This window comes from Mastomys coucha, unplaced genomic scaffold, assembly GCF_008632895.1.
Source record: "Mastomys coucha isolate ucsf_1 unplaced genomic scaffold, UCSF_Mcou_1 pScaffold15, whole genome shotgun sequence".
In the NCBI taxonomy this organism is placed as follows: Eukaryota; Metazoa; Chordata; class Mammalia; order Rodentia; family Muridae; genus Mastomys; species Mastomys coucha.
In genome coordinates this window covers 154,186,743-154,203,235 of record NW_022196897.1, presented here as the reverse complement: position 1 = coordinate 154,203,235, position 16,493 = coordinate 154,186,743, and the positions used below count along the sequence as shown (strand labels likewise).

The window sequence follows — 16,493 nt, the reverse complement described above, 5'->3', positions numbered from 1 at the left end:
AACTCAGAAATTCGCCTGCCTCTGCCTCCCAAGTGCTGGATTAAAGGTGTTCGCCACCACCACCCGGCTCTTATTTCTTCTTTCATTCAATGTGCTTTTGGGGATCATCTAAGCGCCCTAGGCTTGGTGGCAAGTGCCTCTTACTAGCTGAGCCATCTTGCCAGCTCAGTTTTCTGTTGTGTGACACAGGGCTTCATACAGGCCAGGCTGACCCTGAACTCTCTCTGTGTAGTTGGACCTGGCCATGATTTCTGATCCCCTACCTTCTTTCCCTCCTGGGGTCGGGTGGGTGTCGGGGTATCAGGCCTAAGGTCTCACAGCTGAGCCTGTTTTGAGAAGGATCTGTCCCTGCCCTGGACCTTACCCAGCAGGCTGGCCAGCTGGTGAGCCCCAGGTCTTCCCCTCTCATTCCCCAGCTCTGCGATTACAATGGTACCATCACTACCGACTGGCACTATTTTAATTTTTAGACAAGAGGCTCATAGGTGCCAGGCTGGTCTTGAGCTTACTATGTTATAGATGACTTTAAACTCCTGAAGCCCTGTTCCACTTGCCGCGTACACTGTAGTCATACTTGGTTGCACACCCTGCTTTTGCAGTGCAGGGTCAGGGGATCGAACTCATGTCCCCGTGCTTCTGAGGCAAAGGCGCTACCTCCTGAGCTGGGTGAGGGTTCCTTCTGGAAGCTACCACAGATAGCTCAGAGGACACAGGGTGGACCCCTTGGCCTTGGGCTTTGATCCACAGCCATCATCCATTTGATAACCCAGGATGGACATCTGGCCTCCAAGGGGCATGTGGCTATGTCTGGACACCTTCTGGTTGTTCCTCCTGGGTTGGATGCTCTTGAGATCCCAGGAGTAGAGAGAGGCAGGTCGCGTTAGTCATGTCACCACACAAGGCCCAGACATCAGAGGACGACACATTTGGGAGGAGGAAGTTATGAGTGGGTGCCACCGGATAATAAGTTGGGGTGCTTCTCAGTATGCTAACCCAAACAGCCCCCCCAAATAAAAACGCCTCATGGTCATAATGGGCATCCAACTCACTCTCCCCAAAGCTTTAACAAGAACACCACCATGTGAAAACACATTTCAGGGCCAATGAGATGGCTCAGCGGGTGAAGGTGTTTGCTACTAAGCCTGACAAATGGCCCATCCTAGGGACCCACATGGTGCAAAGATCCAACACCCACGGATTGTTCTCTAAGGCAGACATGGGGGTGCTTACCTTTAAGACCAGAATTTGGCAAGAAGAGGCAGGTGAGTTCAAGGCCAGCCTGGTCTACAAAGCAAGAGTTCCAACCCAATCAGTGTTACACAAGATCCTGTCAAAAAAAAAAAAAAACAAAAAAACAAAAAAGAAAAAAAACAAAAAATCAAAAACCAGAAACAATTTGACCTCTTGTACTCCAACCACTACAGGTACACTTGCTGCTGTGGCATGCGCGTACACACACACACACACACACACACACACACACACACATACACGGTTGTGTAGGGGGCTGGGTGCTGGGGAGGTGTGGGACGGGGCCTCCATCCTTGCTTCAGTATTAACCATCTGTCATGCGGCGTTTTTACCACAAGGATTGCTGAAGGCAGGAAGAGAAAGAAGCGGGTTCCGAGCTGCCAGCAGGCGCCAGGAACCTCCCCCAGCGGCTTTGTGTTAGAGCAAGAGCCCTCCCAGCTCAGCCAGGCAGGCTCCTCCCCGTGGCCCTCCTGGGGCCCCCCCGCTGGGGGAGGAGGGGGGGAGGCCCTAAGCCGCTCTCCTTCTGGCTGGGGGTGGGGAAGGGAGGGACTTAAGCCTAGCACCCAAGGACGACCCCTATAGGCCAGCCGGGGCAGGGCAGCATTCCCTACAGCCGCCATTTCTTCTCTGCCAGCTCTCGGCTGTCAGACATAGCCAGATAGGGCTGGAAGGTCAGATAATTCTGGAATTTATTGAGCACCTACTGGGTGCACAACCTTATGGAAGAGCACATGCCTTCGGCAGGTACTGGAAATGTAACTGCGTAGATAGTAGCGAAGGGATCCTACCCAGGGTCCCTCTGGGACTTCATAGCTGGGGGCAGATCCTTCCGCCCACGTGTCACCATGGGCAGGACAGAGGCTGTGGTCCACCCAGAGAGAACACAGGCAGGGAGAGGGACACTGTGGGGTCTTTGAGCCTAGAGCCCCTTCCCTGTAAGGTGGAGTCACCTGTCTCTGGAGTTGTTATAGACGTCAGAATCGGGGGCCAAAGCTAAGAGCTGGGAAGTCTGGGCTGGAGTTAGTACAACCTCATGGACAGACTCCCTCAGTCCGTGCTTCTGGTCTCAGAGGCCTCCGAAGGGGTAGAGCCAGAGGCAGGAGGATTAGGAGTTCAAGGTCATCTCTAGCTAATCTGAGGAGGACCTGAAACTTCTGATCCTCCTGCCTCTGCATCCCACATGCTGGCATTAGAGGAGCGTACATGTATACCCAATCTAAGCCTTGTTGGAGTCCAACATGCTGGACACCTACCAATCTTCACAAAGTATAAAACTCCTTAGTTTGAAGCCAATCTGGTCTCCATGGCAAGTTCTGGGTCTAGGCCAGGGCTGGAAAGTGAGACATTGTTTCAAAAATAACAAAATTCCTGACGTCCAGCTTTTTCCCAAATGGGAGAATCTGCTCCCATCTCCCCCCGCCCCTGTTCCTTTTCCTGCCTGCTCTGCTGTGGGCAAGGTGTCCCTTCTGCCGTCAGGGCCTCTGACTAGTTATCTTTTGAGCAGACTGGAATCATCTGGCTTCCTGGCCCCTTCTGGCCCTGCTGGATCAGGGTGAAAATCCAGGCTAGGCCACCATAGCCAGCTAGCTCTGCCCTGAGTCGAGTCCTGGATCCTTCCTTCACTGGAAAGTACCTCTCGTGGAGAAAATTAATCAAGGTGACACCTCATGAACAAGATGTTTTGGCTTGGCAGGAAACAAACAGTGGTTTACAACAAATTTGTGAGCTTCCGAGCCTCTGGACACATGGGCAGATGGCAGGGCCAAGCTGGCTGCAGATGTGGCTGACAGACATCTGCCTCTGAGCCTCTGGACACACAGGCTGGCTGCAGACATCTGCTGTGGTCTCCTGCAGACCTGAGGGTACACACTCAGCTACAGGCCTGGCTCAATGCTCCCTTCCCACAAACCAGAACAGTCTGCAGGTAGGTCACTTTGTGTTCAAGTTAAGCCCTGTTTCCCAGAGCCTTGATTCTCTCCTTTGGTTGGATGAGGGGCCCAAACCCCTGAAGTGGGGGTTTCAGGGAGCCCAGAGCTCAGCAAGTTTCCAAGTGAGTTCATTCCTAGGAGCTAAAGCCTACTTTAGGGGTGGGGTGCGGGGTGCGCTCAGGTACCCTCCTCAGCTCCCAGGTAAGTCTCTAAATGATGCCAACAGCACTGAAGAAGTCAGCCACACCCAGCCTGTCTGGCAGGAGGGGACATATTCTAAGGAGACACTGATGACCCTCTTTTTAGCTTTCAGTCTAGTGAAAAAAAAAATGGAAAGTTCTCCAGTATTCTTCTGTTGAGAGAATAAATGGCTGGAGCCTTGGGGGCAACCTGAGGGGAAACTAGTTCCCCAGAATAAGATTAACATCTTATCCAATGACCTTGCTGGGGAAATGGACTGAGGAGGCAACCGACAGGGTCCTCAGGACTTGACTGCTTAGTTATGCAAATCTCTTGTTATTTAAGCCCCACCCTCAGGTCAGGATCCCTAAGGACTTGGGAAGTCCCTGGATCTCTGGGTATCCTCCTGATGCAGCCACACTAAGCACATTTCCTTTTCTGCCTTTCACTATACATTAGCTACTTTAGTTGGCTTATTGAGGTCTGGAGACCCCAACCTGGAAGGCTGTGGCCCCAAGCCCAGTAAGCCTGCTATAAAACCCTCTAAGGCACCCCACTGTTCTTAGATTAATACTAAACTCCATGTGCCTCTGGCCCTGTCCACTAGGCTCTCCCACCAACATTAGCCTCCTGCCACTTCTCAAGCTCCATGCTCAGTTGCACCTACGTGCCTTCGCACATACAGGCCAAGGATAACCCCTACTTCTGATTCCAAAGACCTCTCACTTACCATCCCATTCTGTGTCCTCCACCTTTCCCATAAGCCACCCCTAGTGCCCTAAGACCAGACTGGCCTGTAGATAGAACTGTTACTGCATAGTCTTAGACTCTGGTTGTTCTCAGGATCCTCTCAGCAGACATCAGTTTCCAAGGTACCACAGACTAAGAACAGGGTTCCCAGTGCCCAGCTGTGTGACCTTGGGCCAGCTACTTAACCTCTCTATGCCTCCATTTCAAGTGGGATACACACACACAGCACATATCCTGAGAAAGGGACTGGCAGGCTGAGAATCAGAACAAACCTGGCCTTGTCCCCTGGCGTTGTCATGGTCTGTCACCCACAACTAAATGCTGAGATCTGAGTCTGTCTTGGACCACCCTGTCTCCTGCCCAGAGCTGGCCTTTCAGATCGTTGATGTCCCTAACTCCATGCTTGGAGGCCCCATTCGACCTCAAGAACATACAGGTGGAAGGAGAGAACCAACTCCCACAATTGTCCTCTGAATGCCACATGCACTGTGGGACACATGTACCCCCCTCACACACATACACTCACATTCATACATACGCACACACAAATAGATGTACTACAAGATTTACATTTATCCTATCTTACTGTATTTTTTTCTTTGTGCATATACATGTACCACGTGCATGCCTAGTGCTGTGAAGGTCAGAGGAGGGAATCAGATCTCCTGGAACCCGAGTTAGGGATAGTTGTAAATCACCATGTGGGGGCTGGAAAATCAAGCCCAGTGTCTTGGCTAATAGTTTTCAACTTGACACAGGATAGGGATCTGAGAAGAGGGAGCCCCAACCGAGAAATTGCCTCCATCAGATCAGCCTGTAGGTAAACCTGTGGGAACATTTTCTTGAGTGTGATTGATGTGGGAGGGCCCAGCTCCCTGGGTGATGTCGTCCCTGGGCAGGTGGTCATAGTGTGTACAGGAAAGCAAACAGAAAGCCATGAGGAGCAAGCCGGTGAGCAGCGACCCTCCATAGCTCTGTGTCAGCTCCTGCCCAGGCTCCTGCCTCAGGTTCCTGCCCTGGCTTCCTTTAAAGATAGAGAGTAACCCGGAAGCAGAAGGTGATCTAAACCCTTTCTTCCCCAGGTTGCCTTGGTTGTGTGGTCATGTTTAACAGGGCAACAGGGACCTTTACACACTTGGTTCCTCTGTAAGAGCCACTGGTTAGGGTCAGTGGGTTTTGTAGTGTTGTGTTGTTTCTATAACATGGAGCCATCTCTCCAGCCATCCACCCACATTTTTTAATTAGAAACTTTTTTTAAAGTAGTAGTTCTCTGACCATCTACCTCTCTCCTGGAACACCAGGAGGAGGCTGGAGTGGGTCCTGCCTCAAAGGCCTCATTCTAGACTCTGAAGGCACCATAGCTTGACACTAAAAACAGTGTCCAAGCAGGGCGGGCAGGTATGGGCTTGAGCCAGTGTGCACCTTGGCTCTAGGGGAATGTGGGGAAGGCAGAGCCTTCTTGTGGGCTCTAAGGCAGGCCTGGGGCTGCCACAGCCAGGTGACCAAGGTTCAAACCCAGTTCTGTCGCTGATTGGCTGGAGAGCCATTCGACCTCCCACTTTTTCTTCATTTGTAAAAGAGAAACAAGGACAGGAGTGGAGTGAGGGTCGAAGGCCTCACCCCAGGAACAGTGACAGCCCAGCCACCAGGTCTCCACACCCACTCGCCTGTACTGGCTTCCCTAGTCAAACCCTCGGGGACCAAGATCAACAGCTCCTGTGACTCACCTTCCTGGCAGGATGTTTCCCGAGACAGACAGGTCGCTACATGCAGGAGTAGGGGGTGAGGAGAGAGACCTGCAGGTCCCAACATGAGGATCCTATGAGCCAGTGACAGAGGGAGAATGGGACTGTGAGATACTGTCCCTGCCAGGCTCCAACCTCCATCTCCACTCCCAGATTCCTCTGTGCAGTTGTGGACATGGTGGCATGGGGGACACACAGATGACAGGAGGCCCCCTGGATGCAGAAGTCAATGACCTAGGCCACCACTGTCAAGTCATTTACAGCTTAGGAGTAACTCCCCCAAGTTCTTTGTCCCTTCTCACAGAGTTTCCCTGTGTAGCCCTGGCTGTCCTGGAACTCACTCTGTAGACCAGGCTGGCCTTGAACTCAGAGATATGGCTGCCTCTGCCTCCAGTGCTTGGATTGAAGGTGTGCAGTGACCATCTCTTCTCTTTTTAATGTGAGGAAAAGGCCATCTGAGAGGATTTCAAGAGCAGTTCCTGACCTTGAGCGAGTGGAGGCCACAATGTACCTGTTACTAGCCTCCAGAATCCAGTGACTAGCAAGGTTGGGGACAGGGAGCAAACGGCTTTCATGTGCAAGCCTGGGTCTCCCTAAAAGTTTAGGTGCACCACCAGCCAAACAAATGCGCTTATGGAGGCCAAGTTCTGCTCTACTCAGGGGGCAGAGGCAGGAGGGTTAGAAGTTCAAGTGGGTTTTAAAACCCTGGCTCAAAAAGGGGTGGCAGTGGAGACATGACCAAGCAGGTAAAGGTATTCACAGCTCAAGCCTGAAAACCTAAGTTCAGCTGGGCAGTGGTGGCAAACACCTTTAATCCCAGCACTTGGGAGGCAGAGACAGGCAGATTTCTGAGTTCAAGGCCAGCCTGGTCTAGAGAGTGAGTTCCAGGGCTACACAAGAAAAACCCTGTCTCGAAAAAAAAAAAAAAAAAAAAAGAAAGAAAGAAAACCTGAGTTCAATCTCTGGGACCCATGTAAAGGTGGAAGGACACAATCGACTCCACAAAATTAACTTTTGACCTCTGTGCATGGCATGATGCGCACATGTGCAGATATCCATCAATACACACACTCACACACACACACACATGCACACATACATACACACGCACATACACTCACACACACACATACATGCACACATACATACACACATACACTCACATGCTCACATACACACATGCACACATACATACATACACTCACACACACACTCATGCTCACATACACATGCACACATATACACACATACATTCACACACACACATGCACACATACATACACATGCACAAACATACACACATACACTCACACATACACACACACACTCACACACATACACTCACACACATGTACACATACATACACACGCACACACATACACGCACACACATACACTCACACACTCACATGCTCACATACACACACACACACATACACACATACACGCACACACTACAATAAGTATAAACAAGCAGATTTAAGATTTTCAAGTGCAGGTCAAGACCTGGTGGCCACCGTGGCTGCAAAGGCAGACCATCAATAAGGTACATGGACAATACCACAGAAGCTGGACACAGGAAGTGGTAAATGAGCCACTTAAATAACACAAACACAGCATGGTTATGGGTCCGGCAGAAGGGACGACAGACCCGGTGGAATCCAAGGAACATGAGAGCAGACTTGCCAGTGAGGCAGACGCAGGTGAAGCCACTCCTGTCACTTGTGTGCCCTTGGCAGCCATGGTCTTCTCCTGTATAAAGTAGGATGGGATAGAGAAAAACACCCTCCTAGAGACACCACACTGGGTGGGCCCCAAATACACAGCAGCATCCAAGGCGGGCGCGATGGACCAAGCCACGGCATGAGGAGCAGCGGCATCTTCACCTCTGCTGACACACGCTGGAGACACGGCTCTGTCTTGGTGGCCCGTGCGTTATACGTTATTTGTGGGAATTCATGATCCCCCACTTGATACTAGGAGCACCCCAAGCCTCTGCAGGCTCAGGGCAGGTTCCCCAGGAACAGGCGCTGAAGGCAATGACGGAAGCATGGTAGCCTGCGCAATTAAGGTGTCCGTCACAGTGCCTGGTTTCAGCTTCTCCTCAGAGGGAGGCCGCAGACAATGGAGATGAGAGACAGCAGGCTTACATGGTCAGGTGACTCCCGGGCTCCTGTCAGTTGCACGTTGAGCTGTGCTGAGGAAGCTGAACTCTACCCAGATACCTGGATGTGTGACCCTTGAACTTAGGCGGCATAGACAGGTCAAGAGGGTGGGCGTTGCCTTTTCTGCCTGCCATGGCAACAGTATCTGGCAAACGATAGGTCCTCAGGAAACGGAGGTCAGCGAGATGGCTCATGGGGTAAAGGTGCTTACCGCCGGACAATCTGAGTTGGATACTTAATGAAGAAGAGAACCAAGTCTCACACGTAGTCCTCTGACCTTCAAACACATGTGCCATGACACGAGTATCCCACAACTAGTAAGTATGTGAACAAATGGGGCTGGTGAGATGGCTCAGCGGGTAAGAGCACTGACTGCTCCTGAGTTCGGATCCCAGCAACCACATGGTGGCTCACAACCACCCGTAATGAGATCTGACGCCCTCTTCTGGTGCGTCTGAAGACAGCTGCATGTACTACAGCTACAATGTTTTACAGCTATAGTATTACACTGGAGCGGGGCGGGGCGGAGTGAGCGGACCGGCAGAGGTCCTGAGTTCAATTCCCAGCAGCCACACACATGATGGCTCACGGCCATCTGTACAGCTACAGTGTACTCATACAGATAAAATAAATAAATAAATCTTAAAAAAAAATAAATGAACAGATGGAGATGGGTGTTGTGTGAGAAGTCGAGTCATAAAGCAAGCTAAGGAAACCCATGCGTAGAGGAGCAGGTAGGGCCAAAGTGCCCTTTGACCCCTACTTCTTTCTTATTTCCAGAGGTCCTTATTTCCTCAGGCCTCAGAGGAGCCAAGCCCCCTTGGAGGCTCTGTATAGACATGTTTTCATGATCTTGACACTCCCGCCCAAGTGTTCTCAGTTAGTGGGATCCGCACACGAAGGAGCTCGCCAGTGAGGCTCACGGGCCAACCAGAGCCTCGGCCTGTAGGGGCTTTCACAGGCTGGGTGTGCGAGCACTCAGATAGCACCCTTGGCACAAAGACCCAGATGAATTCAATATGGTGGAACCTGCCTTGATCTGCGAAGGCTGAGTCAGCTAGCCTAGTGTGTAAGTGTACATCTGAGTGTGTGCATTTGTGATTGAGAATGTATGCATGAGTGTGTGTTGTTTGCGAGTTTAAGTGTGTTTGCAGGTCGGGGTGTACATGGATGTGTGTGAGCTCTTCTATTGCACGTGTACAGATAGCAAGCAGATGGTTGTGGCCCACCCGCAGAAAGCACCTTCTTGCAGGCTGCTACCTCGGAGCTGGGGCCTCTTGGCCCACACATCTGGTGGGGATGCTTAGACTAGAGTCTCAGCTCCCAGCTGCAGCCCATTCCAGTTTTACACTCCTAATGCAGGCTGGAGGGATCTGAAGGGGCTGAGGCCATGAGGGAAGTGTTGACAGGAGGGGTGGTTCCCAGGCCTGCCAGCCAGGGCCAGATGCCTGTGCTGGGCCATCTGAGCCTTGGGGTGGGCTCCGGGAGCCAGCAAAACTCCCTCTGCCCACAGCACAGGCCTGGTGGGATGGGCTAGCCACAGTCTCCCTGGTGGCTGGGGTGGGGGAGGGGCAGTGATTTCCCCCTCTCCTCTCTTTGGTGGAAATGTGATTTTTTTTCAGCAGATGGAGACCATTACAGAAATCCCAACTGTTCAGAACCAGAGAATTGACCATGCTGCCCTAATCTAAGGATACATCTACGACACACCCCTACACCTAAGGCTTAAAAACATCACAGACGATGAGGCATTAGACAGGAAAAGCCAGAGAGCCAGGACATCTGTTGGGAGATGGCGGTTTCTAAATAGTACAGGGAAGCTGCTCTCAGGAAACCTCAACAATATGGTCACCGCAACAAGACCTACACAATGACAACTGTTGACGTACTAGCATGGACGGGGGACAGCTCACCTGAGCCCAGTCCTGTAAGAGCAGCGGACAATATTGCTGAGACACACAGATGAGCAAAGTGTTGGCAGGGTGCTTGCCTAGCACGCACAAAGCCCCGAGTTCAATCCCAAGCACATCAACCAGGGAAAATAGGAAACAGACACAGGGACCAGGGGATGGGAAGGACGGCTCACAGACACAGAAAATGTTCTAGAAGGATCCTGGGATTGGCTTCAAATAGTGTGCTAAGAATTCATTCATCTAAGACTGGGAGTGCGAGCCTGTGATCCTGGTGTTCAGGAGGTTAGGCAGGAAGATCATGAGTTCAAAGCCAGCCTGGGCTACATAGCAAGAGGGGGAGGGACTTTCTCATTGCCCTAAAACTTTGCCACGTAGTAGTAGTAGGCTATACTTCCTGTGAGCTCCCAGGGAAGGTCTAGGACTGGTCCTGTCTCCTCCCAAGTGCTGGGATTACAGGTGTACAATGTACACTTTTACTTATTATGTGGGTTCTGGGGACCCAACCTCAGGCCTGCTTGTGAGGTCCTAGCCCTCTCCCAGTCTTTTTAATTTGTAAGACAGGGTTGGGGCTATACGGAGCTGGAGACTGAACCCAGGGCTTTCTGCAAGCTGAGCCAACATTTTCTTTACCAAGACATGTCCCTAGCCCGTGGACTTCATGATGCTTGGAGCCAGCCTGGGATTGGCAGCCTGTTACCATAGCAACATAAAATCAAACATGGCCACGCTCTGTAGAGTGCCTGTCTGGACAGGATCGTGGCACAGGGCCGTTCTCACTATGACAGGCCCTCGATGGCACACAGTAGTACCTCAGACTGTGTTTGTGGACAGCACAGTAGGAAAAGCATGGGGCTCGGCAGCGGGGCCGATCTCAGCGTGGTGGAGCAGTTCCTCCCTTGCTTTTCCTTATTCTCACGTGAGCCATAAAATTCAAATGAATCAGCTATTCCAGGGGCAAAGTTTTAATTATCTTCCAGCTCTGCTCTCTGCTGACAAGAATGCTAATTCTCCTCTAAGTCGGTATTAAACACAAGCTCGCTCCCTCTGTGCTCAGAGCCCAAGTCCCTGTGGCCAATGATGCCCAGTGGGTATGAGCTGGGGTGCTGCTTCCTAATGTACCCCAGGGAAGGGACTGGTTCCGTAGGCCTCTGCGGCTTCTCTGGGACGGGGTCTAGGCCATGTAATGAGAGGAAATAACACACATGTGCTGTGTCCAGGCTCAGGTGTGAGGCCAAAACAAGTCAGTGATAGACACCTGGGTACAGAGGGGACCGAGGGGGACAGGAAAGCTGGGCGTGACCATCACTATCTCTCTGTCCTGTGAATGCTGCGGGATGTAGCCACAGCCCAGGAGAAGAGTCCTCACTTGAGCCTGACGTGGGGAAACACAATAGACTCTGCACTCAGTTATACAAATCTAAACAGTATCATTCGGGGGGCAGTTGGCTCAGTGGGTAAGTGTCCCCCAATGAAAACGAAAGAACCTGGGTTCAAAACCCAAGACCAGGCTGTCTTAGTCAGGGTTTCTATTCCTGCACAAACATCATGGCCAAGAAGCAAGTTGGGGAGAAAAGGGTTTATTCAGCTTACACTTCCATGTTGCTGTTCATCACCAGAGGAAGTCAGGACTGGAACTCAAGCAGGTCAGGAAGCAGGAGCTGATGCAGAGGCCATGGAGGGATGTTCCTTGCTGGCTTGCTTCTCCTGGCTTGCTCAGCCTGCTTTTATAGAACCTAAGACTTCCAGCCCAGAGATGGCATCACCCACAAGGGGCCCTGCCCCCTTGATCGCTAATTGAGAAAATGCCCCACAGCTGGATCTCATGGAGGCACTTCCCCAACTGAAGCTCCCTTCTCTGTGATAACCCCAGCCTGTGTCAAGTTGACACACAAAACCAGCCAGTACAATGGGCATATGATCTTATAATTCCCAGCATTGGAGGACAGAGACAGGCCAATCCCAGGGGCTTGCAAAATAGCCAGGTCTAGACTATGAGGTGAGTTCCAGGTTCAGAGAGAGACCCTGCTTCAGAGAAACAAGGTAAAGAATGATTGCGAGAGACACTCCATGGTCTCTGAGCTTTGCATGTCCACATAGCTGCACATACACACACACACACACACACACACACACACAAAGAGAGAGATACCAATGCTTCTGAATTTTCTTTTTCTTTCTAAAATTTGTTTTACTTTTAGTTATGAGTAAACATGTGTCTACGTGTCTCTGTGGCCCTGTCCTAGCTTACTTCCCAGTGGCTATGATAAAATACTGACGGACAGCAATGTGGGGAGGACAGGATGGCTTGACCACAGCACAAGCCATCACGATGGGAAGCTGAGGCTGAAGCCTGGAGGCAGGGACTGAAGCAGAGACCATGGAGGAGTGTAGCTGACTGCCTTGCTTAGCTTGCTTTCTTACACAGCCTGGGACCACCTGCCCAGGAGTGGCACTGGCCACACTGGCCTGACCTTCCCACCTCAAACAGTAATGAAGCCTTGCCCACAGGCCGAGCCGATGAAGGCAATTCCTCAGCTGGGCTTCTTTCTTCCAAGGTGACTCTAGTTTATGTCCAATTGACAAACACTAGCCAGATGTGGGGTATATCCATGAGCGTGTGCATGTGTGTGTGTGTGTAGATGTGTGTTGTATGCATGGCATATGTGTGTGTATGAATGTGTGTTGTGTATGCTGTGTATAGAGGACAGAGAAGGTGGTCTGTTATTTTCTGCTTTATCCTTTGAGACATCCTCTCACTGAACCTGAGCAGGGGAGGCAGCCAATGAGCCCAGCTGCCCTCCCATTCCTACCCCACCCCCATTCACTAGGACTATTAGCTAAGAGGCCATGAGCATGTGATGTTTTACAACCATGCTGGGGATTTGAACTCAGGTCCCCATGTTTGCACAGCAAGTGTTCTCAAGCACTGAGCCATCATTTCTCTAGCCCCCCCCCAAACTTCAAAAGATGCTTCAAATTCATATTTCTCCTTAGGATATATATATAGACTGACTGTCTTGTCATTTATCACCACCAATAGCAACCGAGGCTGGCCCTGAACTCACAACAATCTTTCTGATATTGCAGGAATACATCGCTGCACCAGCATAGAAGCTTGATTTGATAAAATGTCCAAAACAAATTCTTGAACAGCTCAGGCTATGCCTTGAGAGATACCATGGTTCAAAAAGAAGCCAGGCCATGCAGGGGCATACACTTGCCACTGTAAGTCTGGCACCCAAAAGGTAGAGGAAGGAGAATCAAGAGTTCAAGGTCATCCTTGGCTGTATCATGAGTTCAAGTTCAGATCGGGCTACTTGAGACCCTGTCTCAAAACAAAACAACAGGCAAACAAAACCATTAGATAAAAGCACATGGCCACCTGAGTTTGAACTCACAAACAAGAGAATGAGAGAAATGATTTCACAAAGTTGTCCTCTGACCTACATATGCACACACATGCACACACACATGTACACACATACACACGTGTGCATGTATATGTATACACATATACACACATATACAAGACATGCTTGTACACATGTACACACACATACACAACACACACATGCTTGGGCACACACCTGTTTCCTCTGGGCTTCAAGCTCTCAAAACCACCTCAGCTTCTTGGAAACAAGACACAGGCAGATGATGTGAGGCCCACAAAAGCCCAGGTCTTCTGCTGGAACCTCAAGCTGGTCCCCTGGAGCCAGGAATCATACATTTCTGTCGCTATAGACTTAAGCATTAGGATGTTCTCTGCCATAAGGAACATGCCCAGGATCAAGACAGATTCCCAAGGAGGTCCAGCCTCCCTTCCAGGGCTCAAGCCCACCCAGTGATCATCTGCTGAACCAAGAATTATCCTTGCCACAAACTCCTGGTAACAGGAAGCCGACCTCTCCATTCTCACTTTCTAAACCAGTACAGAAGTGGAAGCAGAAACCCCCAAATCTCTTCTCTAAACCACTTTCTACTGCACTGGAATCAATATTAATAAGCTGACAATTATAGCCAATATTCATTAATAATGCCAACGAAATCACGTGTATCTGAGGGCTTCCCACACAAAGTACTTGAAACATTGAAGAAATAAATATAGCTGGGGTTAGCAGTGTTTCTTAGTTCTCAAAAGAAGCTTCGAATTTACATTCCAATATGGAGTTCTCTCTCTCTCTCTCTCTCTCTCTCTCTCTCTCTCTCTCTCTCTCTCTCTCTCTCTCTCTCTCGTTTGTCGAAAGAGGGTTTCTCCGTATAGCCCTGTCTGTCCTAGAACTCACTTTGTAGACCAGGCTGGCCTCGAACTCAGATATCTGCCTCCCAAGTGCTGGGATTAAAGGTGCGCCACCACCACCTGGCTGTCTGGTGTCTTAGTTAGGGTTTTACTACTAGGAACAGACACCGTGACCAAGGCAACTCTTATAAGGACATTTACTTGGGGCTGGCTTACAGGTTCAAAGGTTCAGTCCATTATCATTAAGGTGGGAACGTGGCAGCATCCAGGCAGGCATGGTACAGGAGGAGCTGAGAGTTCTACATCTTTATCTGAGGGCTGCTAGGAGAATACTGGCTTCCAGGCAGCTAGGATGAGGGTCTTAAAGCCCATGCCTACAGTGACACACCTACTCCAACAGGGCCACACCCTCTAATAGTGCCACTCCCTGGGCCAAGCACACACAAACCATCATCTGGAGACATGCATTTCTGTGTGCATATGTAGGTGTGTGTGACAATGTATGAGGCAGGGGACAAACTGGAGTGTCTCTTCTTAGGTGCCATCTCTCTTGTTTATGTTTCGTTTTGACTTTTTGAGACAGGATCCCACTATGTAGTCCTGGCTGGCTTAGAACTTATAGAAATCCTCCTGCCTCTGTTTCCTGAGTGCTTGGATTTAAGGCATGTCCCACCCCATTGCAGGATCACCTTGTTTTTTTTTTTTTTTTAATGGGGTGCAAGGTCTCTCTATGTTCCCCTGGCCATCCTGGAACTTGCTTTGTAGAATAAGCTGGCCTGAACTCACAGAGATCCTCCTGCCTCTGCCTCCTAAGTGCTGGGATTCAAAGATGTGCACTACCATGCCCAGCCTTCAAGTTGTTCTTGAGGGAGGTCATGGGTAAGGCTAGGTGGGCTGGCTCTGGGCCCAGGGATCCTTGCCTCTGCCTCCCCAGCACTGAAGCGATGACTACACTACTATATACAGTTTTGTACTGCAGGATCTGGTGCTGAACCCCATCTTTATGCCCAGAACTTTAGGAACTGAGCCACCATCTCCTCAGCCTGGAATCTCTACGTTCAGCTAGGGCTCCGAGATAATCATGGAGTGTCCCGAGCTCCTGGTCCTCCTTCCTTCTGATGTTGTGAGGAATGGTATGTTCAGCCCAGTGTGGACACGGGGTGGGTGTGACTCATTACGATGTCCTTGCCATCTCTCGACAATCCCTGCTCCCACGGCTCATGGCCTCGTGTAAGTGTGTTCCCGAGGTAGAGGCCAGCATGATCCAGTGATTTGCGACAAATGGAGAGGACTGACACCTCATCTCGCTGGTGCCCCGACTTGGCTTCCGTGTTGCCAGTGTGGATGATGTCAACGGTCATGGGGCAGTGGGGACAACCTCCGGCCAGATAACATCCAGAGAACCAAGGGGCGATAGCCTTGCACATGGAAAGCAGAGCCCACCTCAGCTTGGCCTCTGAGCCCCAGGGCCAGTCCGCCAGCTTGGCCTAGAACACACCTATCTGCCCATCCCAAGCGAGCAGGGTTGTTTGGGCCACTGTTACGTTCCAAGATCACCTTTGGCTTTGTAGTAAGTCCTTGTGCTGGTCACCATGGCTGCTGTTGGGCAAGAACGGTGGCATATCTAAAAGATAGCATCTTACAGCACCCTCCCCATCCTCCAGTGTTGTAAGATATTTAATAACTCTATTATTTCTTAATATGACCCAGCCAGCCCTCCAATAGTCTAGACATAGTCCTATTGATTGATTAAATCAGCTTTAGCACAATTACTGAGCGTCTACCCCTAAACTGGTTTTTCCTGTGCTCAATGGTTATGTCTCAGCTTCGATCCCCACATTACCTGCCATTTCTGCTCCTGCTCCATCAGCTTGTCATCAGGACGCACTTCCCCTGCCTCCTGCTCCCGGTCCATCCCTTCTAATGGAGACCAGCACTCTTGTCTTTCTCCTCTCATGGTCCCTACCTGCATCCCCCCAGCCTGGGAACTGAAGCGCTGTGGCCACCTCCAGTCTCTCCACTAACTGGCTATCAGACATTTTTATATAACCAGTCAGAGAAGATTGGTGAGCAAAGTTTATACACTATCATTTGGTGTATATCTGAATGTGTTGATCCAGCCTTCAGCTAGATCTTGGGGGCCAGTATTTAGCACTTGAATACATAGGAGCACGGGACCAACCCTCAACATTCCAATGCTGTCATTCTTTCTGCTCTGCCTTGCTTGTGTTCCGATGTTCCCCAGGCCATGCAGGGGTGTGTGCATGAGTGCATGTGTGTGCATGAGTGCATGTGTGTGCATGAGAGTGCATGTGTGTGCATGA

At 50.6% G+C, this 16,493-nt stretch overlaps 1 long non-coding RNA gene across 1 annotated transcript; it reads right to left on the bottom strand.

Moving 5' to 3' along the window:
• Positions 1-486: 486 nt before the first annotated feature.
• Positions 487-6,094, bottom strand: LOC116092546. Its single transcript, XR_004119309.1, has 3 exons — positions 5,837-6,094; positions 1,231-1,327; positions 487-845 (listed from the first exon to the last, which is right to left on the bottom strand). It is a non-coding gene; the product is annotated as an uncharacterized LOC116092546 (long non-coding RNA).
• Between the last annotated feature and the right edge of the window lie 10,399 nt (positions 6,095-16,493).